The 20,987-nt window shown below is 38.3% G+C and overlaps 1 long non-coding RNA gene across 1 annotated transcript; it reads left to right on the plus strand.

The window, feature by feature from the left end:
- Positions 1-10,085: 10,085 nt before the first annotated feature.
- Positions 10,086-17,757, plus strand: LOC115613813. The gene is made up of 4 exons (XR_003993532.1): positions 10,086-10,168; positions 12,883-12,955; positions 14,017-14,149; positions 17,601-17,757. It is a non-coding gene; the product is annotated as an uncharacterized LOC115613813 (long non-coding RNA).
- Positions 17,758-20,987: the final 3,230 nt, after the last annotated feature.

A 20,987-nucleotide genomic window follows, 5' to 3' on the forward strand; every position in this document is an offset into this window, starting at 1 on the left:
AGCATTTTAAGGTGCTACACATTGAGATTTGTTGACAATGATATTGCCATTAAGAGACAATAAATTCTGAAATACAACACGACTGCAGTGGCTTAGACAGAAGCAGAGAATTTCTTTTTAATGACAAAACTTTGATTTTATTGTTCTTAATACTAATGTATTGTTTTTTCAGACTTTTTTTCATGCATCTGAGCATTACATCCAAGCCACAGTGTGAAACATCTACAGTTACAAAGGGGATTGTGCAAAGGAAGTGCTAATTTCTAACAGTCCAGCTCTTGAACTAGTCAAAAACCAGCCTTGGAAACAGTTGTCCAAGAAAACTAAAGTTATCATGTAATAATGCCTGCAGGGGTTCCACAACTGTTGCATAGTTTAGAACAAATTTGGCACTTCTTGAGGTAAGTCCAGTAAAGAATATAAAACGATCACATCTGCCAATCTGCATACCAGAGTGAGTGCTGCAACGTGCTCTGGATTGGGTCTATGCCTCTATTTAAGATCGCAGCTCCCCCAAAAGAAAATTTTGTCCACCTAGTACAGCCCTTGGCAAAATTTAGTTTCATATCATATACATATATATACCTATGTACCACAGCAGACATCTGAAGTAAGCCTTATACTGGGTTGGTGTCTCTCCCATGGGTATATAATATACTACAATTATCAATGAATCTTGGACTGACTTTCCAGATTATTACGTCATCTGCTGTCACAAAATAGAAGTCCATAACATGAAAAATGTGTTGCCATTGATTGCAAGAAGTTTAATACTCTAGAGATATTTACACGGGATCTGAAGAATCTGTGGTTATCAACAGTCATGTCTCGCATACTTTTTCTCTCCATGTAATAATGTTATATTTTCATAATCAGGCTCTTGGAAATCCACACATGTACAAGCAGTATGTCCTCCACCTTTGTATTTGTATAATAACTGTTTGAAGATAACTATTCCTTTTAGAGATTCATTCTTCAGTAACTCTTGATCCCTTCCAGGTGAAGGAAATATAGTTCTTCATGCTGCAGAGAGAGACTACAGTCTTTTTTACTTTCCTCCAATTCACTTAACTGGTGAGTCAGTCTCATGCACTGATGTTAATCCAACGAAGAAGTCAATTAAAGGATTAAGCCGTAGGTTTTTGTCACACTAGGAGTGACCTGTGAGATGCGATAATGTATAGGTCACTGGGCTTTCTCTGTATAAGTTACCAGAAGTAGACTAGATTTACACCTTTTTTTTAAATATATATAAAGTAGATATCAGCTGGTTTTTTCAGCCTACCAACATCATTTTATTGTAATAATGCAGTATATGAACTGGCAGAATCATAACATTAGTGTCGCAGATAATAACTTTCTTGATTAGATTTCAGGTCTGTTACAGTACAATTACATACAGTATCAATTAAGTTAATTTTCTCCTTTATAATTTTCATAACTCATGATTAGGGGGAGAGGAAGTCTATCTCTCATATTTTGTTACCTCTATGAATTCTCTCACTGACAGATGGAGGTAACTTCTCAGAAGCACTTCTGCAGAAACTTATGGACAGACTCCTCCAAGTTGTAGGGACAGCTTGGGAAAAAGCAGATGCTTATTCAAAATCTAAAGAACGGAAGATTGAAATTGGCATCACAGGCTGGAGGCAAGAACTGACCTCTAAATACTGAATGAAGGAGGTATGGGGGAAGATTGTAAACAGCCTTGAAAATGATTACAGCTGGAGAAAGTCAAAGGAATGTGAAGACAAGAACAATATAGCTAATGAGACCCTTAAAAAAAGCTTCATGAAGTAAGCTTTTCTTTGCCAAAATTATTGGAAAGGATTTTACAGTGTTCAAAATACAGAACCTGGGGGCATGGAGGAGGAGAATAGCTGTGCGGGTGCACTGTATAAGGTTGCACCCCAGAGAATATTAGACCAACGCAGATACTAAAATATGCAAATAATTGCTGTTATTTTACTAGCATTTTATGTGCTTCTCTTGAGATCAGATTTTGTTCTTGTCAAGTTACTTTCTTTGAGAAATTTCCTACTCTGTCATGTCATGTGCCATAGTGGGCACACCACTTCCTAAGAGTCCTCAGAGCACTGCTCAGCAACTGGCTCAAAGTCAGGGAGTGAGAGGGGGCTCCAGGGTAGCCACTGGGACCTAAATATGCCATAGCTACAACATCAGTAATGTCTCGTTTCCAAAACGCTGTTACCCAAATATTGTGGCTCAATAATCCAAGCAGCTGTGCTTCCCTTCGGCAGCAGGAAGCTGGCAGCTGAACTTATTTCCGCCTCCATCTCCCACTCAGGCATATTCTTAATGCAAAATCACTCCATTCGTTTTGGGGTATATCCCACAGAACTGTAATTCCAACCTCCTTAAAATTCAGTTTAGTTCTGGTGTATGGGAACAGTGCAAATGCTATTTTGGGGAGTAGAAAGTGAATTATTTTGCAGGCCTGCCTAAGGATTCCTCCTGAATGTAGTTTTCCATGCAGTTAGATCTGTATTCAGCAGTAATCACTCATGTAGGCCATGCTATAACTATTTTCTCCACATGTTGAATTTGAATGATGACTTATTGTTATTATACACTCATGTATATTCCTCTAGTTCCCAGAGGCCCCAGTCAGGACAAAGTTTAGCAAATGCCGTACTAATGCATACAGAGGCAATCCCTTTCTCTGGGTCGCAGAAGTCACAAAGACGGGAAGTGAGAGACAGCCAGCATAGGTAATACCATCATATACAGATGTTATACACATTCTCATCTTTTCCCTGGCCATGACAGATACATGAAATTAATGACAACTATTCTAATCAGTCCCTTAAGACATTATTACAGGCTCTTACAGTGGCACAGTAAAGTTTTAACTAATAGATTTACTGTCTCTGAATTGGGGAAACCTGTTCCTTTCTACTACGGGAAAGGTTTGGATTGTAGAGAGAACGTTTAACTTTTAGGTATCACTGTGATAAAATTCACTGATAGTCAAAAAAAAAAAAAAAAATGGCAGAACCTTTGGGCACTCATTATTGCCTTCTGATATGCATACAGCATCACAGAGCCGAAAGTGCTCTTCTGTCTGCTCTCGGGTTTACTTCAGGTGTGGAAAAATGATAAAGAGCCAAAACTTGTAGAGTGTGTTGGTTATTTAGAAATGTATAAAAGTCATAGAGACCATCAGCACCAAAGCAGTAATTTCTGAGTAGTTGATTTCCTTCCTCCTGTAGCAAACATCAGCTCACAAACAAGGGAACTCAGGGTGAAGGACTAAAGGAGAACTAAGTATGAATGTCCTTCCTTACCAATACAGTGCTATAATTAGTACAGAGCAACAGCACCATCAAGCTCCAGCTGAACAATTACATCCCAGGAAATTCAACCAACAAGTATCATATTCTAAACAGTTGCATCTGTGTGGTAACACATACGTATGCACCAGTGCCATCTAGCCAATCCCCAGTGTATGTCACTTCTTGTGCTAGGCAAACCATGAAGTCATTGTTTAACAAATAATGTGTTTTACATGCTTGGAGAAATTTGTAGAACAAATTATTTAAAAAATTATATATTTATGACAGTGTTATTGTAATCAATATACTGAGAAAATTTGTAGTGAAATCTATCAATTGAATGTTATTACTTTGGCAATATAAACTGTACAGAGCTAGCCGTCTACCCAATGGCCCTGTCATCATCAAAGCTGTCCTGATGTGATGTCCAGAGAAAGTTAGACAATCCAGCTGTCTGTGGAATAACTTTCAGAGACAATAAACATAGAAATTCAAGGACTTTCTATTGAACTAAGCCAAATTTAAGTACTAAAAAAGCTAGTATCTCTAACTAGGGGCATTATACGTCCTGAGAAAGCTGCAGTCTCAAAGCTACAAATACACAGACCTCCATCCAAGCAAGAGTATTTTGCATGTGTCAGTTTGACAGTAAAGAGAGTTCAATAAAATAAACAGGCTTCCTAGTTTAAAACTTGTATCATGTTTAATATAACGGCCAGGGGAAAATGAACTATAGTTAATGAGCCTTGGAGTCTTCCAAAGGAAAACCTAGGATCTGAGCAACCAGAATTTTAGGAACGTTTGCATTTCCATCAGGACTTTGTGCTTCAGCCTAATTTCTGCCAGAATGGTCATACTATGGCCAGAAAACATCACTGGAATTAGAATTTTTTCTTCCTCCAGTGTTACTAGAAGTGTTTTAGGACATCCTCAGCCCAATGAAGATAACAGGAAGCCTCCTGTGGCTTCAAAGGAACTGGGATTTCACTCTGTAACTAATGAGAGGGAAGACTGGAGGGAAGGGGTAACACTCTAATTAGACCAGCTGTCTGAAGTACAATTCTCATTGTCACTAGATGGTGCAGCAGAGTAGCTTTGCTTTGGATCAGTTGAACTAGAACTTTGGAAAATACCATGCTGAGATGGGGTTTTTGCAGACAGAGCCCTTCATAATATAGGTCTTTCTCTCAGGACTATTTCTGTTTGCAGTTTGAGCACTATGATCTTCTCTGACACTATTTGGAGCTGACAGAAGATGAGTGCTGCCTATGAGGACTAGCCTAATATCACTTAATTTTAGCTAGCTATGCTGTAACATGCCACATCCTATTTATTTAGAAAAGCTGAGTGGTACAGTTGAGAACAAGACCCCAAAATGTTGCATTCATCACTGGAAACGTTAAAGAAAACTTGTGCAAATGGTTTGTTGGGTTCACCAAATTTCACACTTGAGCTGTCTGGAGGGAAGAAAACCAAGGATTATTTTAAGTAGTTTCTGTGATTCAGAATTAAAAGTTTACATGATGCTAGCAAGGGATGTCTTTTTCCTCCTGTTCTCGTGTTTCTTCCTCTCCTCTTCATCAGAATAAGAAGCAAAAGGGATGACGGAATCCAGTGCTGAGGTGGATCATCTAGGAGTCTTACTCAAACCACTCCTTATTACTAATATCAAATGATAAATTTGCTTTGAAGTTCTCCCAGCAGCAGTTCAGTGCCTATCAGCACTCCATCATCTGTCTAAAATCTATGGCAGACAATTTTTAGCCTGTACTTCATGTACTTATTGTTATAGCCTCTTCCACTCAATAACAAGATATTTCTTCTGCTGCTTTATACCTAGAAGTTTTGCAGTTTTAACAATAAAAATGTCTTTCTGCTTTCAGGAAAAGGCCAATTCTAATATTAAAACATTTTATGTGCTTTTGACAAGTGAAGCTCATCAAACATTCAATATTGGAGTTCAGGTCTGAATCAAAATTATCAGATTGTCCTTATTGACTTGCACTATTGCTTGGTAACTAAATTGTGTATTGGGAGTACAGATAACTTGGGGATTTACAATATGTTTTATAGTTTGAGCCTACCTCAACAATAAAAAGAGACTATGCTTTGAAAGGATAATGGCACATGTTCATCTCAACTATGATTTTGAGAAGAACTTAATAAGATAATTTTATTTTCACTCAGTAAATAATGAGAAAATTGCAATTTGGATAATAGTAAGAGAATAGTATGAGAACTGTGCGGCTGTGTACTGAATTTTACTGGGCCAAGATTAGAAATGAATGCTTTATTTTTTTCCTCTAGAAGGTTTCCTGCCAACTCTAAGACAGGATATGATTTTGGAGAGAGAGAGAAATCAGATTCTTCTGCAGTCCATGCAGACATTATTTAAAATCCTTGAGACAGAACAGCAAGAAACAGAACTAACCAAAAGAAGTCTAAGTGCTAGTTCTCAAATTGCTAAGTCTCCATATAGTAGAACTGATTATATACCACATTTTCATTACCTTGATATACTCTGTAATTTGTTCTGTGAGTTGAGCACGTTGAAAGAAGGGTATAGAACTGATGATGAAATGACTGGCAGCAAGCATGATGCATGACTCTCTCAGAGACTTGACATAACAGTCGAAGGGGTGAAACTTTTGAACTGTGATGACATGAGTCACAGTTTGTCTTCTTATTGATTATTGACAGAAAAACGAATTAATACCAGAAGATAATTACTCTGGATCTCATACATCAATTAAATATTTTTGTGAACTGTGTATGTGTGTCTGTAGAAGCAAACTTTGATGCATATTTGGGCATGCAAGAGCATTTCTTCAAGCAAAATTACACCTTGCTCAGAAAATGCAATGCAGTTAGGTATAAATGAAGATGTTAGCATAGCAAGCAGGATGCCTACATTTTCTTCTGTTTATTTTTCTAGAACAAAAGAATTACATTTTGAGCAACTCTTTCGAGTTCTGTAAAACTACTGCAAGACAGTTTGTGCTAATAATAAAACAAGAAAAGATTCTCAAATGACAATTCTAAATCCATACCACTAAATCTACACTTACATAAACAATTAGGTAATTTTCAACATTTTTTTGTCTCTGTCTTTGTGAGTATCTGTAAGTGTATATTTACTATACATACACATGTATCTATATTAAAATATATATTCCAATTGGAAGGAAAATTGAGGAGGACATGGGAGGGCAACTGTTCAGTACAACTGGGCATACTGAGCTGGGAGCTGAGTGGTGGTGTGTATTTAATTTTTAGAATGCAAGTGGGAGAGTGAGTGCACTTGGAATAGGAAATACATTCCTGGCAAACTGAAGAGAATCTGATATATTTTTTAAGGCTTTTGAAAACTTGTTTTATAGACTGTTTTGTCTTTATTTGGATCCAGTTCTGCAGTGGTGAAGTGAGAAGAGGCTGAAAAGCTCTGAAGATGATTGTATGTGGGTATTTTGGTCCATGTCATTCTCATGTGTCATCTTGAAATGTGAAGAGCTTTGGGAAGGCAGCATGAGGAGGAAGGGAGATGTTAAGCTGTGCACCTGGGCTAGAAAGAAGAAATAAGAGTTAGCAAACTATATAACTGGGTTAGGATGGATGGCATTGGATGCAGGTGGTGTCCTGGACATTTTGGCTGTGTTGAAAGGCTTAAACCTGTGAAAGATTATGTGCTTGAAGTGACCAATTTGAATTTGTGCTTGGGGGCCTCTTCAGATGTCACTGTGCTCCAGATAATATTATTGAAGGTTTCAGTCATCATCATTTCTATCAGAGAGCAGAGGGACCATGAATATCAAAATGGAAAATTAGTATAGGCATTCATGTAATAAAATCCACTAATCCAATCATGACTGTGTAACTGCTACATTCTGTTACTGTCTGGAAATAAAGACGTGTATCCTATGAGGCTGTTGCAGAGGGCAATATTTTAAAATAAATTCCATTACTTTGTATGTTAGAATGCTTAATTATGAGAAACCTTATATTCTAAATGTCACATTTTATCTCAGGAAATTAGAGGAGACACGTTTAAAGAAAGCAAAGGAAGGAAAAGGTTTTGAGCAATTAGTTCCATTTTACTTACAATCTTTTAAAATGCAGAATCTCTGCAAGTGTTTCATTACATTTGTTTATTGTTTAAGACACATTCCTCTGCACTTTAGCCCCAAATAAATTTTTTTTTAGCATAACATAGGCTGCTGGAAATGATACTAACCCAATACCACATCCACTATAACATCTTGACATGGGCTACATGCTTCCAGATTTAAATTTCCAAAGTAAATTTATGTTGTGCAGTATTTCTGTTGTGAGGCTTTTCCATAGCCTAATAAGTTATCTCAGCCACAAAAAGTTTTGTTCATATTCTGCCCTTTCTTAGTGTTGTCTCACTGCTCCCAGGTCCATCCAACATTAACATCATCCTTTCCTTCTGCTTGGGTGGCCCTTCAGATGTGTGTTTGGATAGCCCTGGTTGCTGGCCCACTTCGTCACTGACACCACCACCACCAAGGGTTAAATCCTGTTAAAGCCACGAATGTATGACGTGTAAGGAGCTGGTGAGGGCTCCTACTGGTTTGGTTGTATTTTAAAGCTTTAGGTCACATGCAGGCTCCGTAAATGGCTGTTTTCTCCCCTGGGTCATGCTCCTGCTCTGCAGAAGATGTTTTCCTGTTTTCCCATCCCTGCCTGTTATGAACCATGATGGATCAGGAGAAGGACAACATCCAATAGCTGATACACCTGAGAGTAATTTTTTTGCTCCTCCTCCAGCTCTGCCCTGCACATCTCCAGTTTTCATTCACTATGGGAGGAGTCAGAACAAAGGGAGTCAATGGCTTCTACCACTACCCATCACATTTGGAATACTAACAATAATCAGTGTTGCAAGAGATAGTGAAGACGAAAAATTATACATGTTGGAGATAACCATTAATAGGGTTATTATTATGATTATTATCATTGTTGATATTATTACTATTACTACTAATAATAATTTTTAGGTGTCACTCTTTAGGTTAGGACATGTTATCCCAATATCAATTACTTCTCTGTCTTTGGGGCAAAAAAGTAATGCTTTTGCTTTCTAACTAGTCACTATAATATGCATACCCTTTATTACAATCATTTATTTTTTTCAACATTTTATGAAGTGTGCTTATTAAATGAAATGGTAAGTCTGGCACTGGCAAGTCTCTTGTGCACTTTTTTTTTCACATTTCCTTACTTTTGGAAGGTCCATGAAAAGGGAGTAATTTTCTGTGGGCTGTGCATGCTTTTCCACCCTTTTTCAGGATTTGTCACATCTCCTGGAAGGCCTTATAACTCACAAAACATGATTTTATATCCCAGTAATTTGCCAAGTCTTGTCAAATCCTAACATTTTTGTTGGCAACTATTTCCATCTCTCGGCTGAAAGGGAGTAACTTAGATCATCCAGTCACAATGCTGTTCTTTGGATACCTTTTGATGGTCAAAGTGTTAGTTTTGATACATGGTTTAATCTCTGCTTGCAAGGGGCCGCCCAATATATTTCATGTCTTCACTCAGTGAATCTTTTGCAAAGTGGACATTCTGCTTCATCAGCTGAATTTCCAGTTTTACACGTCTGCACTTGCAGTCCCACTTCTCTCTGAAGAAAAATTATCTGAGGGAAAAAAAACCCTTAAGAATTAAATAGAGGTAATGCTTCTTGCTTCTTTCAGACACAGGTCCTTTGTTAGGTATAACTGCAGTGACCTTTGCCATGCTTTAAGGGAGACTATACAATGAACTGATCATGTTTTTTGGTTGGGTTGGTTTTTTTTTTGAAGATGCTTTTTCATCCTGTTTCTTTTTAACTCATGCCTGTTACCTTAGTGCAACAAGCACAAAACTTCAGCTGTTGGGGTGTGGAATAGGAGTCATTTAAACCTTTAGGACACAAAAAGTTTAAAGACAAGTTATTGATCACTGTAGCTTGTTCAAACAGCTTTGAGTAAGAGAATTTTTAAGAGTTTTACATGCCTGAAGAATAAAATAATTCTCATCTTTTCACTGGATAGAATTAATGGTAACAAAACCAAGAGTATATGGGATTTCCTCAGGTAAGATCTCTGAAGACAATGTTTATTGGTTTTGGTTACCAGCTCCAACAGAAGTGAGAAATTTTAACAATAAGCAGCACAACAGATGTTAGATCACTGCGTCTAGTCCTGCCATATGCTCTTTGTTATGAGTCATTCTGGATGCCATCCATCCCTGTACCAGCGCTCGCTGGAAGCATCAGTCTGTAGCAGGAAGAGTGAACCGAGGCATATGCACAGGAACAGCTGGGGGGGTCTGCCTATCTCCTCAGCTAGTTCAGAATGGGGGGATGCAAGAGCCGGGTTGCGTTTACATTCACCGCCATCTATACATGACCTAGGCCATGCTGGGTCCCACTTAATTGGTACACGGAAATGAGGAATCCACTTCTGGCAGTTATTTTTAGTTGTTCCTTGTGACATCTCAGGATAGTAGTAGACTCTGACCTCTCTCTGAAATGAAGCACTCTTTGCCCTTTAGCACAGCGTTGCTTAAATTCATTTCAAGCATGAATGTATTCACCAGCCTCTGTCCGTGTCATATTTTCAAGGGAAAACTAGGATGATACATAGTCACACTTAGTCATACAAGGAACCTGTGGTTAAATTTGTACCCCAGATGGACTCTGTCCTTTTTCCTTCCTGTTTGAAAACAAACACCCTGCCTTCTCATGCACTAGTGTAGTGTTGTATATCAGCAGTGGGGGAGAGGAACAGATGCCAGAGGAGGTGGAGGAATAGAAAGGACAGGCTGCTGCTACCCCTGACAAGAATCACCTTAGGAGATCACGGGTAAGCGATAGCAAAAACAACTTTTGCTGGAAGAAAAACCATGACTTTTTCTTTCAGTTTGAGGAAAACCTTGGTAGCTGTTAAAAACCAAGCTATGCACTTTAAAATTGGGAATTATTTCAACAACGAATCCCTGTCCGATTATAAGTACAAACATTGAGCTGCCTCTCCTCTCTGTCTCTCTTCTTTCCTTAACCCTCCTCCCACCCCAACAGAAAAAAAAACTAAAAAGAAGTATATTTTCAGCTGTGGATACATGTGTCTCTAGCTGCTCAGTGAGAATTAGTAATTGAGATATTCATCTGGTCATAGCGAGCAAATTGGCAAATCCCCATGCACCTTTGCCGTGTGAGGGCAGAGCTGGCTGGGCATGCAGCAGGAGGTGGGCAGCCCCAGTTGTCCCCGGGTCCCTGGGACTCCAGCATTCCTGGGCACAAGAAGAAGGAAGCTGTTGTATACAGAGGGAAAATAGGAAGCTATTTACTTAAAAGGATTTCATGCTTTGCTCTAGAAAACTGCCTAAAATGCTTATCTGCTTTTTAGAGAAAATCTCAAGTTATTGCCATGGTAGCGATGTTTTTGGTTGCTTAAACTAGCTTACTGAGGACAACTGGCTTTAGTTCCTTGATGTATGTCTAAAGTTTAGCGAAAGTGAGTCATATCTAGTTTGCTTTTTTTTTCTTTTGGTGGCAAATCTGATATTTACTGCCTTGCATCCTGCTGTGCTGGTCACACCCAGTTGCAATCCAATCCCTGGAGGTGCTGAGTGGTTCTCTCAGCACCTACACATCAGCACAGCTTCTGTGCTCAATCCTGCATCATACTTGACTGGATAAGGCCTCTGGTGTTGAAGTACAAGAGTAACACCATCATGCCACAGGACTGTTTACATATCGATATACAGTCCTGATTCTGAGCATGTTTCAGAATGATGCAGATTATCTGTGCACCCTTAGAAGCAAGAAATGTCTTGGACCAGAGAAATATTTATAGTGAATTTAATAGAATACATATCATAAGCATGGTGATTTTTTTTTTTTCTTTCTAACAGATTCAGTTGTACCAAATTTTATATTAGGTTAGGGAATGTCGCACTTTAACAATTCTCTGTGTATTAGATTTGAAATGTTTATTTTGGTATATGATCCAGAGATTTCACTCTCTGCATCCTTCTCACACTGTGCTGAAGCTAAACAATGAAACTCGTTCTTTTAAAGTCACAATCTCCTTAGCGTTATTTGCTACATAGATTTGTAATAGAGGGACATCAGTCTCCTAATCAGCTACTTTTTTTTTTCCAAAGGCACCGAATGGGGTATTTTTCAATGAGCACTACATTTGCAAAAAACGCTTTTGCCAGAAAATGGCTGTCTATTAAAACAAGAGGGTTTTTCTATGAATAAGCAGCATTTGGAGGCAATGTTTACCAAGTCCAAGACGCATTTTTTTGTGGAAGGACTATATAATAGCAAAGGCATATGGCTTTATTACTGTAAATTAAACTGCCATTTGGGTGAGTTATTACAAATATGTAATCCAAAGGTAAAAACTCGTCTGGATGATTATGTATGTATTTATGCATAGCACTTTCGGTTCTCATTTTGGCAGCTGCAGGCTGGACGGTTAATCTGGTTACTTCCCACCCTGGCACTGGGATGTGTTCCCCCCTTGTGGCAATAGCACATATGGAATTTCATGAGTCTGCTCTGTCTCTTCACTAATGGGCTTCACCTTTTACCTCCAAGAGCTGAGGATCTTGATTTTAAATCCAGGGTTTACAGGTTCAGACCTAGCAGGCAACCTAGCCAGAGGTGTTCTCATATGGGCCCAAAACCAGTAACAGAACAGCCAAGTAAAGAACCATGAGTTTATCCTTCCATGCTGTAATTCTTCTTCCATCTTTACTGGATATCAGTATCTCTTTCCAGTTTTCGTGATAATTGGTGAATCAAAATAATTCACAAAGAGAAATGCACTATTTCCCAGAGACAGTGGTGTATTTAAATGTACTTTTATGGTGGATGAGGTTTTGGTGTGTCATCTTTGAAAATATGGGCAAATGGATTGTTTCTTTGATCCAAAAAAAACAGCCACAGAAAGAAAAAGATGCAAAAATCAGGGTGTTGCAAGTTCACTCACAGAGTTAAGCTGTGGTCTCTCTATTTTACTATTGCCAAGAATGCACGCCAAGTCATTGAGGTCGACCACGTTTTATTACCTCTGTTTTTGCTATTCTACCTTATTCCTGAGACAAGTGGGAAAATTGTGTCTGAAAACTGTCTTTAAACCCTGGACTTCTAGATTGTACATCTTTAATGAATACTGGACGTGTTCCACTACTGTGAGCTGCTGTCTGGGCCTCAGCTTATTAGATACTGGTTTGAAATCCATAATTATAACCAGGTTTGTGATGAGTCACATGCCTCTGTATACAGAAATTTCTGTCATCCTGATAGAGTTGCTATTTCAGAGGAAATCAACTAGTTCAAAACTAGTATTTGAATACTTTTAGCTTTACCTGTTTTGGCCTTCCCTACCCAAGGTGTGAAAAATGGCAATTTCTATATTTCTGGGAAATTAATTTTCAAGGTTGACTTTGGGCCAGTAACCTGAAGTGCTAACATAGTCCATATGTCTGACTAGTAAAGGTTGACTGAAAAGTATGAAAGTTCTAGCAAAAGTCCATTTTTCCTGTTCCTTTTGGTAAATTGCAGGATTCCGTTATACTGACGATAACCCATGGTTATTCACATCCGAGCACTGATCCCTAGTGAAGCTGGGATGAAGGTAAAATGCATGGAATTTGTTCTCTAAAGATGCTGCTTTTCCTGCTGAGCAAAAGCTCAGTATCTATAATTTGCTCTCCTGTAGTATTTGTCATCTTTCTGCCCCTCTCTTGAGACTATAATTCCCGCCTGGTGTTTTCCTTTTAAACTGCCTCTCATTTTAATACACATTTTTTGTTTTCTTAAAATAAATGCTGTCATGCAGCTCTTCTACTTCCTTTAGTGAGAAAACAGTAATACTCATAGAATGGTGGAAAAGAATTGAGAGGGAGGGAGAGACAGAGAAAGGAAACAGAAATCATATCCAAAAAGTTCACACTGATTATTGAAATAGTCAGTGTTCCCTTGGGCTGTGGGAAAGGCGCTTTTACAGTGTCTTGGAATATTTTTCTTCTGCACAATTCTGACTTTTCGCCACATATTCATGCTACAGTGGGAAAGGGGAAGAAAAGAAAAAGGACTCCGAGGTTTTACAGTAAGTTTTTTCATTATCTTTCATAGTGTCACTCGCTAGTAACAAGTCCAAGGGAATATTAATGTTAAGGTTTTTAAAACTCTGATTCTCGATACTCCTGTGTAAAATTATTTTTAAAGCACTTTATATTAGCACTAATGGTTGCTCCTCCTTTGTGAAACTTTTGTAGCTTAAAATGTCATGGTGTACACTTTTAATGTAGAGTCATTACAGTATTTAGTACTGTGCTACTACTAGTGGGAAATATTTACGTATTTGTAGAAGGCTTCAGTAAGCTTTGGGTCCAGTTTTCAATGAGGTTTTTAAAGGCAAAAAAGAGGCAAATAAAGACAGTGAAAGACTTCAGTGAATAGCTTCTGTACAGTCAGGAAGGACTTCATGCAAGTATCAAGCATTTCTCTGAGCTAGAAACTTAAATCATAACCAGACAACTGCAATATTTTAAGAAATTCTGCCTATCAGAGACTGCCTTTTTCTTTCTGAGCTGACTCAGGTTCACATTAAATTTTAGTCAGTCTTCAGATTCCTGTTTATTTCACTGGACTTTGGGTTTTCTGAAGACAAGTCACTGGCAAAAATTCTTTCAGATTTCAGAGCACCTAAAGGGGTGATACTGCTGCGGCGGTGGCTGTGGAGGTGAGCTGTGGACAATCAGCGGGGCAGAATCAGGCCCAGAGGTGGAGAGGGGAAGGACGCAGCAGCTCTCTCCTCCGCAGGAAGGTATTGGGTACTGTTTGAAAAATCAACTGTATTTCTCTAACAGACTGAAAGATATGCCATAAAAAACATTGTTTGATATTAAGGTATAAGTAGCAGTAAATTACTGAGCTTCCTTTACCAAAAAAAAAAAAATAATACAAAGGCTTCCCCCTGCGACTGCCAAATGACTACCTGAATTTGCAATTGTAGCATTTTTCTTCCTTATAACTGCTACCAATCTTCCAAATACAAGCAATAACTACATATGGACATGTTTAGCAAATCCGAACGAAAAGATTGATTGCTGGGAAATGTTTTGTTTCCAATTATTTTCTCCATAAAAGCTAGAATTCCAGATAAATAGAGTAACAAAATCCCACTGGTTTATCTGTAAGTGTACACTGATGTAGAAATGCTACTAAAATTGCTTATTTGAAAATCACCTAGCAGAGAAAACTGAACAGAAAAATCCATTCACATTGATCTGTTTTAGGGTTACATTTAAGCATTTTGGGGTGGAGTGCCATTGTAAGCAAATATTTAGTGCTGCTTCCATTTTATCCTGATTTCTTTTAGTCTCTTTCTTATTAAATTAACCTGATTTTTCAAACTGACAATATTCAAGACATATTTCTCATGTCTAGTATGTATATAGGCACTTGCTAAATCAGCTCCTGGCACACCAGCTAATTTTAACGGGGGAGGCTAAGAGATATACCGTTACTTACTATTTCTAATGTGTTTCTTAATATGAAACTTGTCATTTTCAGCTGTGATGCTGACTCAGCAGTAAGTTTATTTCCAGAATTACTAAAACAACTTCCCTCTCAGAGTAGCAAGGGACCCATGATTCACTGGTAGAGAACAGCAAAACAGAAAGAGGCCTTTTTCCATTTTTTAATATTAAAAAATAAACTAGAAAGAGTTCATAAAACAGTCCTGGGGAACTTCTGAGGCACAAAAAAGTGGCAGTAGATCTCATATTTCACAGACAGATTGAACACAACCATATTTAATTTAAGTTGCATCTTAAATATATAGCTTGCATTATTTTACACATGCTGCAAAACAAGATTTAGAGGGATCACTTTTTATTTGCTTATATCTACTTCACATATGTCAGAATCAATCACTTTTTTGGACAGATGTTTTCTTACTCATATGCCGCAGTAAAGTGACATTTTGTACATGTAAACTTTCGGTTCACAGCATTTAACAACTGCTCTTTCCCATCCCCAAGTTTTTGGGAACATTCAGGTGCTAAGTACAGGATTCAGAGATTTAGAGGGGGCTGTTCTGGAAAATACTAGAGCATCATTTGATTTAAAAGAGGACCTTTTTATTTAATATACTTTTTTCAGGGTTTTCCCTGCCTTTTCTGAAAATGAAGTATCTTTTTTTCCATCATGACCAACAATACTTTGGTAAATAGCAGAGGAATGCACGTTACTCCTCAGCTAATAAATCAGCACAAAAGTTTTGCTAAGTTATATCTTGAAAAGGTATAAGCACATATGCACACAGATTGTATACATAAAAGCTCCAAATTTGTAAGCTGTCATAAGAAAGGACTTTGTGTTTTCTACTATCATGATTCTCAGCTAAGAGTAACCAACCTATTGTGGGCACCTCAAACCCTTTCTGAACCAAGGAGAAAACTGTAAAGACAACCTCTCTCTTGAACAAAATCTTGTGGAACGGCATCTCCACCAGCAACTTTTCACTAGACAGACACAAACTCCTATTCTAAGCCAGGGAAAGTTCATCAAAAACTGTCTTTGTTCATGCTTTGAGATATCACCAGCATCTCTCTCAAATGATTCCCAAACTGCACTAATGGATTGGCTTCTCCTTACTCTGTGTCCATTTTAATGTTATTGGAGCTCTCTGAGGCCTGTGGCATGGCACACTGAGGACACACACTGTCCTTGAGCTAGGGTTGGAGTGAGGAGCTCAGACTTCATGGCATCAGCCATTCCTCTCAGATCACTCACAATCTGTGCCTGTGAAGTCCCAGGGAGGTGGCTTTTCTCAGGGATGCCCTGTTCAGGATGGTCACAAAACCCCTCAGTGACATGGAATATCAACAAGACACATGCTATCTTTGTGCTCTCCTCCATCTCTCTTTCTGCTTGGAGGATGCAGTTGGAGATAGAAGAGGCTAATGCTAGAGGAAAGAAAACCCAGTGACGAATGACAAGCTTCGCAACACCATGTTGTTTCCCAACCCTTCTCCTTGACACCTCACATCTTGTTCCTCTGCTTGTACTCCAAATGCTCCTGAGCATCTAAATAGGGCCCACACAAAAGCAAGTACCTTTCCTTCATGACAAATGTGGACTTGCTACTAAGAATCAGAATTGGATTTTTTAAACTTTTGTGTTGGTAGATATGAAAAGACTAGATTTCTGGAGACAAAAAAAAAAGTTGTTCAAGCATCCGTTTTACCTCTGCTATTGCCCCTTACTGCCTCTGTGCTCCATGTTCTCTAGTGACCCCTGATGACTACCACCCCAGTTGAAGGTCTGGGGTCCCATGCCTAAACTGTTTCAAGCAATTTACCCAAGATACCCTCTGGTTTTTCTTAGCCCACTTTCATCAGGACTTTGCCATGACTTTCCATGGCCCCACTCAGCTGGAGTATTTCCAGATTTAGTAGCTCAGACCCTCACAATCAGAAAAGACCTTTAGGCTGCTATGGACTCCTTCACATCCAGAACAATATGCAGCACAGAATCTGGGCTCAGCCATCCCACAGAGACAACATGCTTCAGACTTCTCATCCTCAAAATTCCTTTATAGAATTAAGTCCAACCGCTAAGCACTGTAGAAAAAAGAGCAAGTGTAATGTATCTTGAATAATAAGGAGCTGTCAGAGCAAAGGGGTGCACATATATCTTCACTGATGTGCTTTGTGGTGTGTTTCTGCATTCCCACTCCAGGGCACTGGACCATCACTGGAGTGTCTTCACTAGGGAAGGATATTTTCTGCACTCCTATTAACAAACTATTGGAGTCAGGGTAATCTGTAGCCCTCATGTTTATGCAGGACAAGTTAAAAATGATGGAATAATCAAGCATGGGGTTTGATCTATAATCTGAGCAAACATTTCAGACCACCTTCTTTAACTGGGACTTGGCCTCATGTTAATTGACTTAAGGTAAGTAACCATATTGAGAAACACATGTTGCCAAAGCACAGAAGACAATGGGGTTGCAAGCAGGCAGGGTGTAGTAGCTTAAGAAATTATTAACCACTGTCTAATTGCTTTTATTGGCTAGACACATGGGGAAGATGGCCATCACGCCGTACACTCTCCTCTATGGCTATTTATGCCAGATATAAATTACTTGGTTCTAATGTACACTGCCCATGTTAAGGAAAGCAACAGCACAGTAGGACAGACATAATTCTGTTCATATGACTGATTTGAATTTGTAATCAGTGCTTCTTTTTTTTTTTTTTTTTAAGTGGATGGTGTTTATGGCTTCTCCTCACCGTTGCAGAGTAAGGCTTCAATTTTGGTTTTGCCACAAGCATATTTTGTGATGTAGTTTTGTTTGTATGAATATGCTTTCCTACTTCAATATTGTGTTTTATTTAATGAGCTTATAAGATTTTATTGGTAGGACAGGGTTTTACTGTGATATGCATAAAAGAAAGTATTCAGAATTGTATAATTTGAATAAAAACACATTGCTGCTCCCATTTCTTGCATGATTATCAACTGCATGTTTTCCACACAGAGTTTTATGTTATACATTCACACAGTGTTCTTCTCCATCACCTTCCCATTTTAACAGTCAATTGTTTATACACTTACACAATACATTTCTTTCTGAACAGAAAGAAAATAATTAGATATTCGCTGTTGTCCGAGGATACCGTGTTCATTTTCTAATAAGTGCCTCTACTGCACTGGGGTCCCTAATCAATGTAAATATTGTTTAAGATGAGTGTTGCAGTGGGCATACCATGGAGCCAGACCACCAGCAGAGCATTAAACAAGGACAGATGTGGATGCCAGGATAAAAATGAATACATTCTTGAAGTGTAAGTATGTTACTTATATCTGTTTATAGGAAATGGTCATGAAAAGAGAAAAAAAAAACCTTCTGGAAAACAAGAATGCCAAATAAAGTCATTATGTTGAGATACTGCAGTTGTACATTTGCTACAATAGCTAACTGAAAGTGCATGATATTCTGGTATCTTGAATAATTAAAATCTTATAAACTTTTATAAATATGATGAATGTATGAGTGTTGTTAATGTTGTTAAGGACTTCCCCAGGGTTTAAGCACGTTGGTGGTTACCTGTACAGGAGCAAAATGTGTGTTTTTATTTTACACACACAGTTTTCTCTCAGAGGTAGTATCTTTTATAAGATTGGAGGATCCAGTTAGTATAACAGACAAATAGACTTACACTGGCTCACAAGTCATTCAAGGGGAATCAATATAAGAGATAAACCTAGTTCTAATAATTTATAAAGATCATCTGATTTCTACTTCTTATTTAGCAAATTCACATTGATTAATTCACTAGCTGCCAATTTCCATGAGCAACCATACTCCATGTTTTCTATTGATATTTAAACACCAGTTTGTTCCTTGCTGGCTTTGTAGTCAGGCTACAAAGTAGTCAGCCCTCTATGCTGCCCTGATTTGGAGATTATTGGTGACATTTGCAAGGGATTTGGAGCCCCCATCACACTGACTATTCATGGAACTTGTACACATGCCGCCTGCCCTGGCAATGGCACAGGCTGACCCATGTAGGGCAAGTAGGGGCAGGGGTTCATTTTTGGGTAGGTAGGCAAGATGGGGATCCCTTCTGGGGTAGGTAGATGGGGTTGGGGATCCCCTTTAGAGGAGGGCAGGACCAGGGAGAGAAGTCCCCTAAGTCAAGTGGGACAAGGAGGCATGTCAACTGATGGGGTGGTTTGGAAATAAGACTGCCTTTATTTCTCAGGGATGCAGGGAAGACTCAGCCCTCTCCATTTGGTATGGACAACAGGATCTCAGAGATTCTCGTATGACTGAGGTTATTTTCAGAGTGCTCTATCTTCAACAACAACCAGAGCTGGAAGTTTTCAGCCCCTAACTGGCTCTAGGGCTGAAACATGCTAGGTGGGGGTCTCTCAAAAGCCCTTGTCCCAAAAGCTGTAGCTTTGATCTGTGTAACTGTGAATGCAACAGATTAATTTAAAGTAAGCCACAATGTTTGATAGCTGGGTGGATATCAGGTTGTCATTACTGCAGAGTTCTTGGTAGGAGTCGATTTAGCTTCAATATTGATTTCTCAAATAGTGATGGCAGAGAATCTGCTGGAACTAGCATATTGGATTACTGTATAAGACAACAATGATTTAGAACTGAGTATGGTTTGGGATAGGTCAGCAGACTTTATTCACTGTTTTCCATTTTGTATTAAAATCAACTACGATAGTCTTCTAAAATCTGATTAGCACAAACACTATTGTTGTTTGACATGCTGTATCAGATATAATGATTTCCATTCCACATATACAGGTTTGCTTTTTTACATTCTTGATTGTATAATTGAAAGCAGCAGCTTTATCTTTCTTCTACCTTTGGTGGAAGTCATTCAATAAATAATACCAATTACATTACAGCTTAGAAACAGTCTGATGTAAAAGGCATTGCATATCACTAGCTCTTGCCAGTGCGAGAATACTCTGTACTGAACCAAGTCATTACATTTAAGAAAGGCATTACTTTTTAGAAAACAAATGGAAGCATGAAGAGTGTGTGTCAATATTTAAAGCACTGTGTAGGCTGCAGAAAAGTCACTTAATGCCTCAGTTATCTTGTGTTCTCTATCACCCTGCTGGGTGGTTATTCATGTCAAGCATAGGGTTTAATATTAAGAGCAGTCACTGCACTAAAAGGAAAAATATGTTTACTGCTTTCTGAATTCGTCTTGTATTTGCCCCAAAGCCTACTCCTACTAACATGGGTTGTTTTGCCAAAATTTAGGGTAAGCAGGACTGAACCCTAAAAATGATTCACTGTTAGAAAAATACACCCCTTTCCTGAAAAACATGTACTTATGACTGACCATATGCATGTGAATATTTCCATGACTACAGAGGATATTGATTGGCCCCTGTGGGGATACTCATGTGTGTAAATGCTTGAAGGATCAAGTTCTAATTTTGCTCAATATCAGAGCTAATTGCTGTAGATACTATTGATAAAAACTGGAGGCTGTCTCTCCTAGTTGTGGTAGCTGAGGATGTTCTATGAATATTTTTCATGAGGTGATTTATTACATATACACTTTTTTAAAACAGTCCAAATACAGTCAGTAACTATTTATACAATTAAATTTAACAACTTTGAAATATGTGTTATGGTGCCAGTTTGAAACACATTCCTAATAACTAGTTTTATATATGATGGACCACCAGGAAGCTGTCACCAGAATAATACTGTGCCTTTTTATGCATTCTTTGCATTTCTTTTTGCTTAATTAACTGTTTAGTAGTAGTGTAGTCAAAACTGAACAATAGAGATTAATGATTTGATGTAAGAATGCTTCAAGGTGAAAATTAAAGATGTGTAACATTCCACCTGGTGATATACGATAGAAAGATCTCGAGCATGTAAAGAAGAGTTTAAGAACTGTTTTAGAAAATCAGTGCATCTAGAGAACATGTAAAGGGTTTGTGCTGTGAAGTTTATCATCAGGCAAGCTTTTTCTTTTCATGAGAAAGGTACTATAGAGACCACAGAAAAGAGAAACAAAATCAAAACTGTTATTTCAAGGAACTCCTTAGATCTAGAGAGGTTTAAAAGTGACCTAAGCATAACATAATAAATGGTGTGAGGG

The sequence above is a fragment of the Strigops habroptila genome, chromosome 10 (assembly GCF_004027225.2).
Source record: "Strigops habroptila isolate Jane chromosome 10, bStrHab1.2.pri, whole genome shotgun sequence".
In the NCBI taxonomy this organism is placed as follows: domain Eukaryota; kingdom Metazoa; phylum Chordata; class Aves; order Psittaciformes; family Psittacidae; genus Strigops; species Strigops habroptila.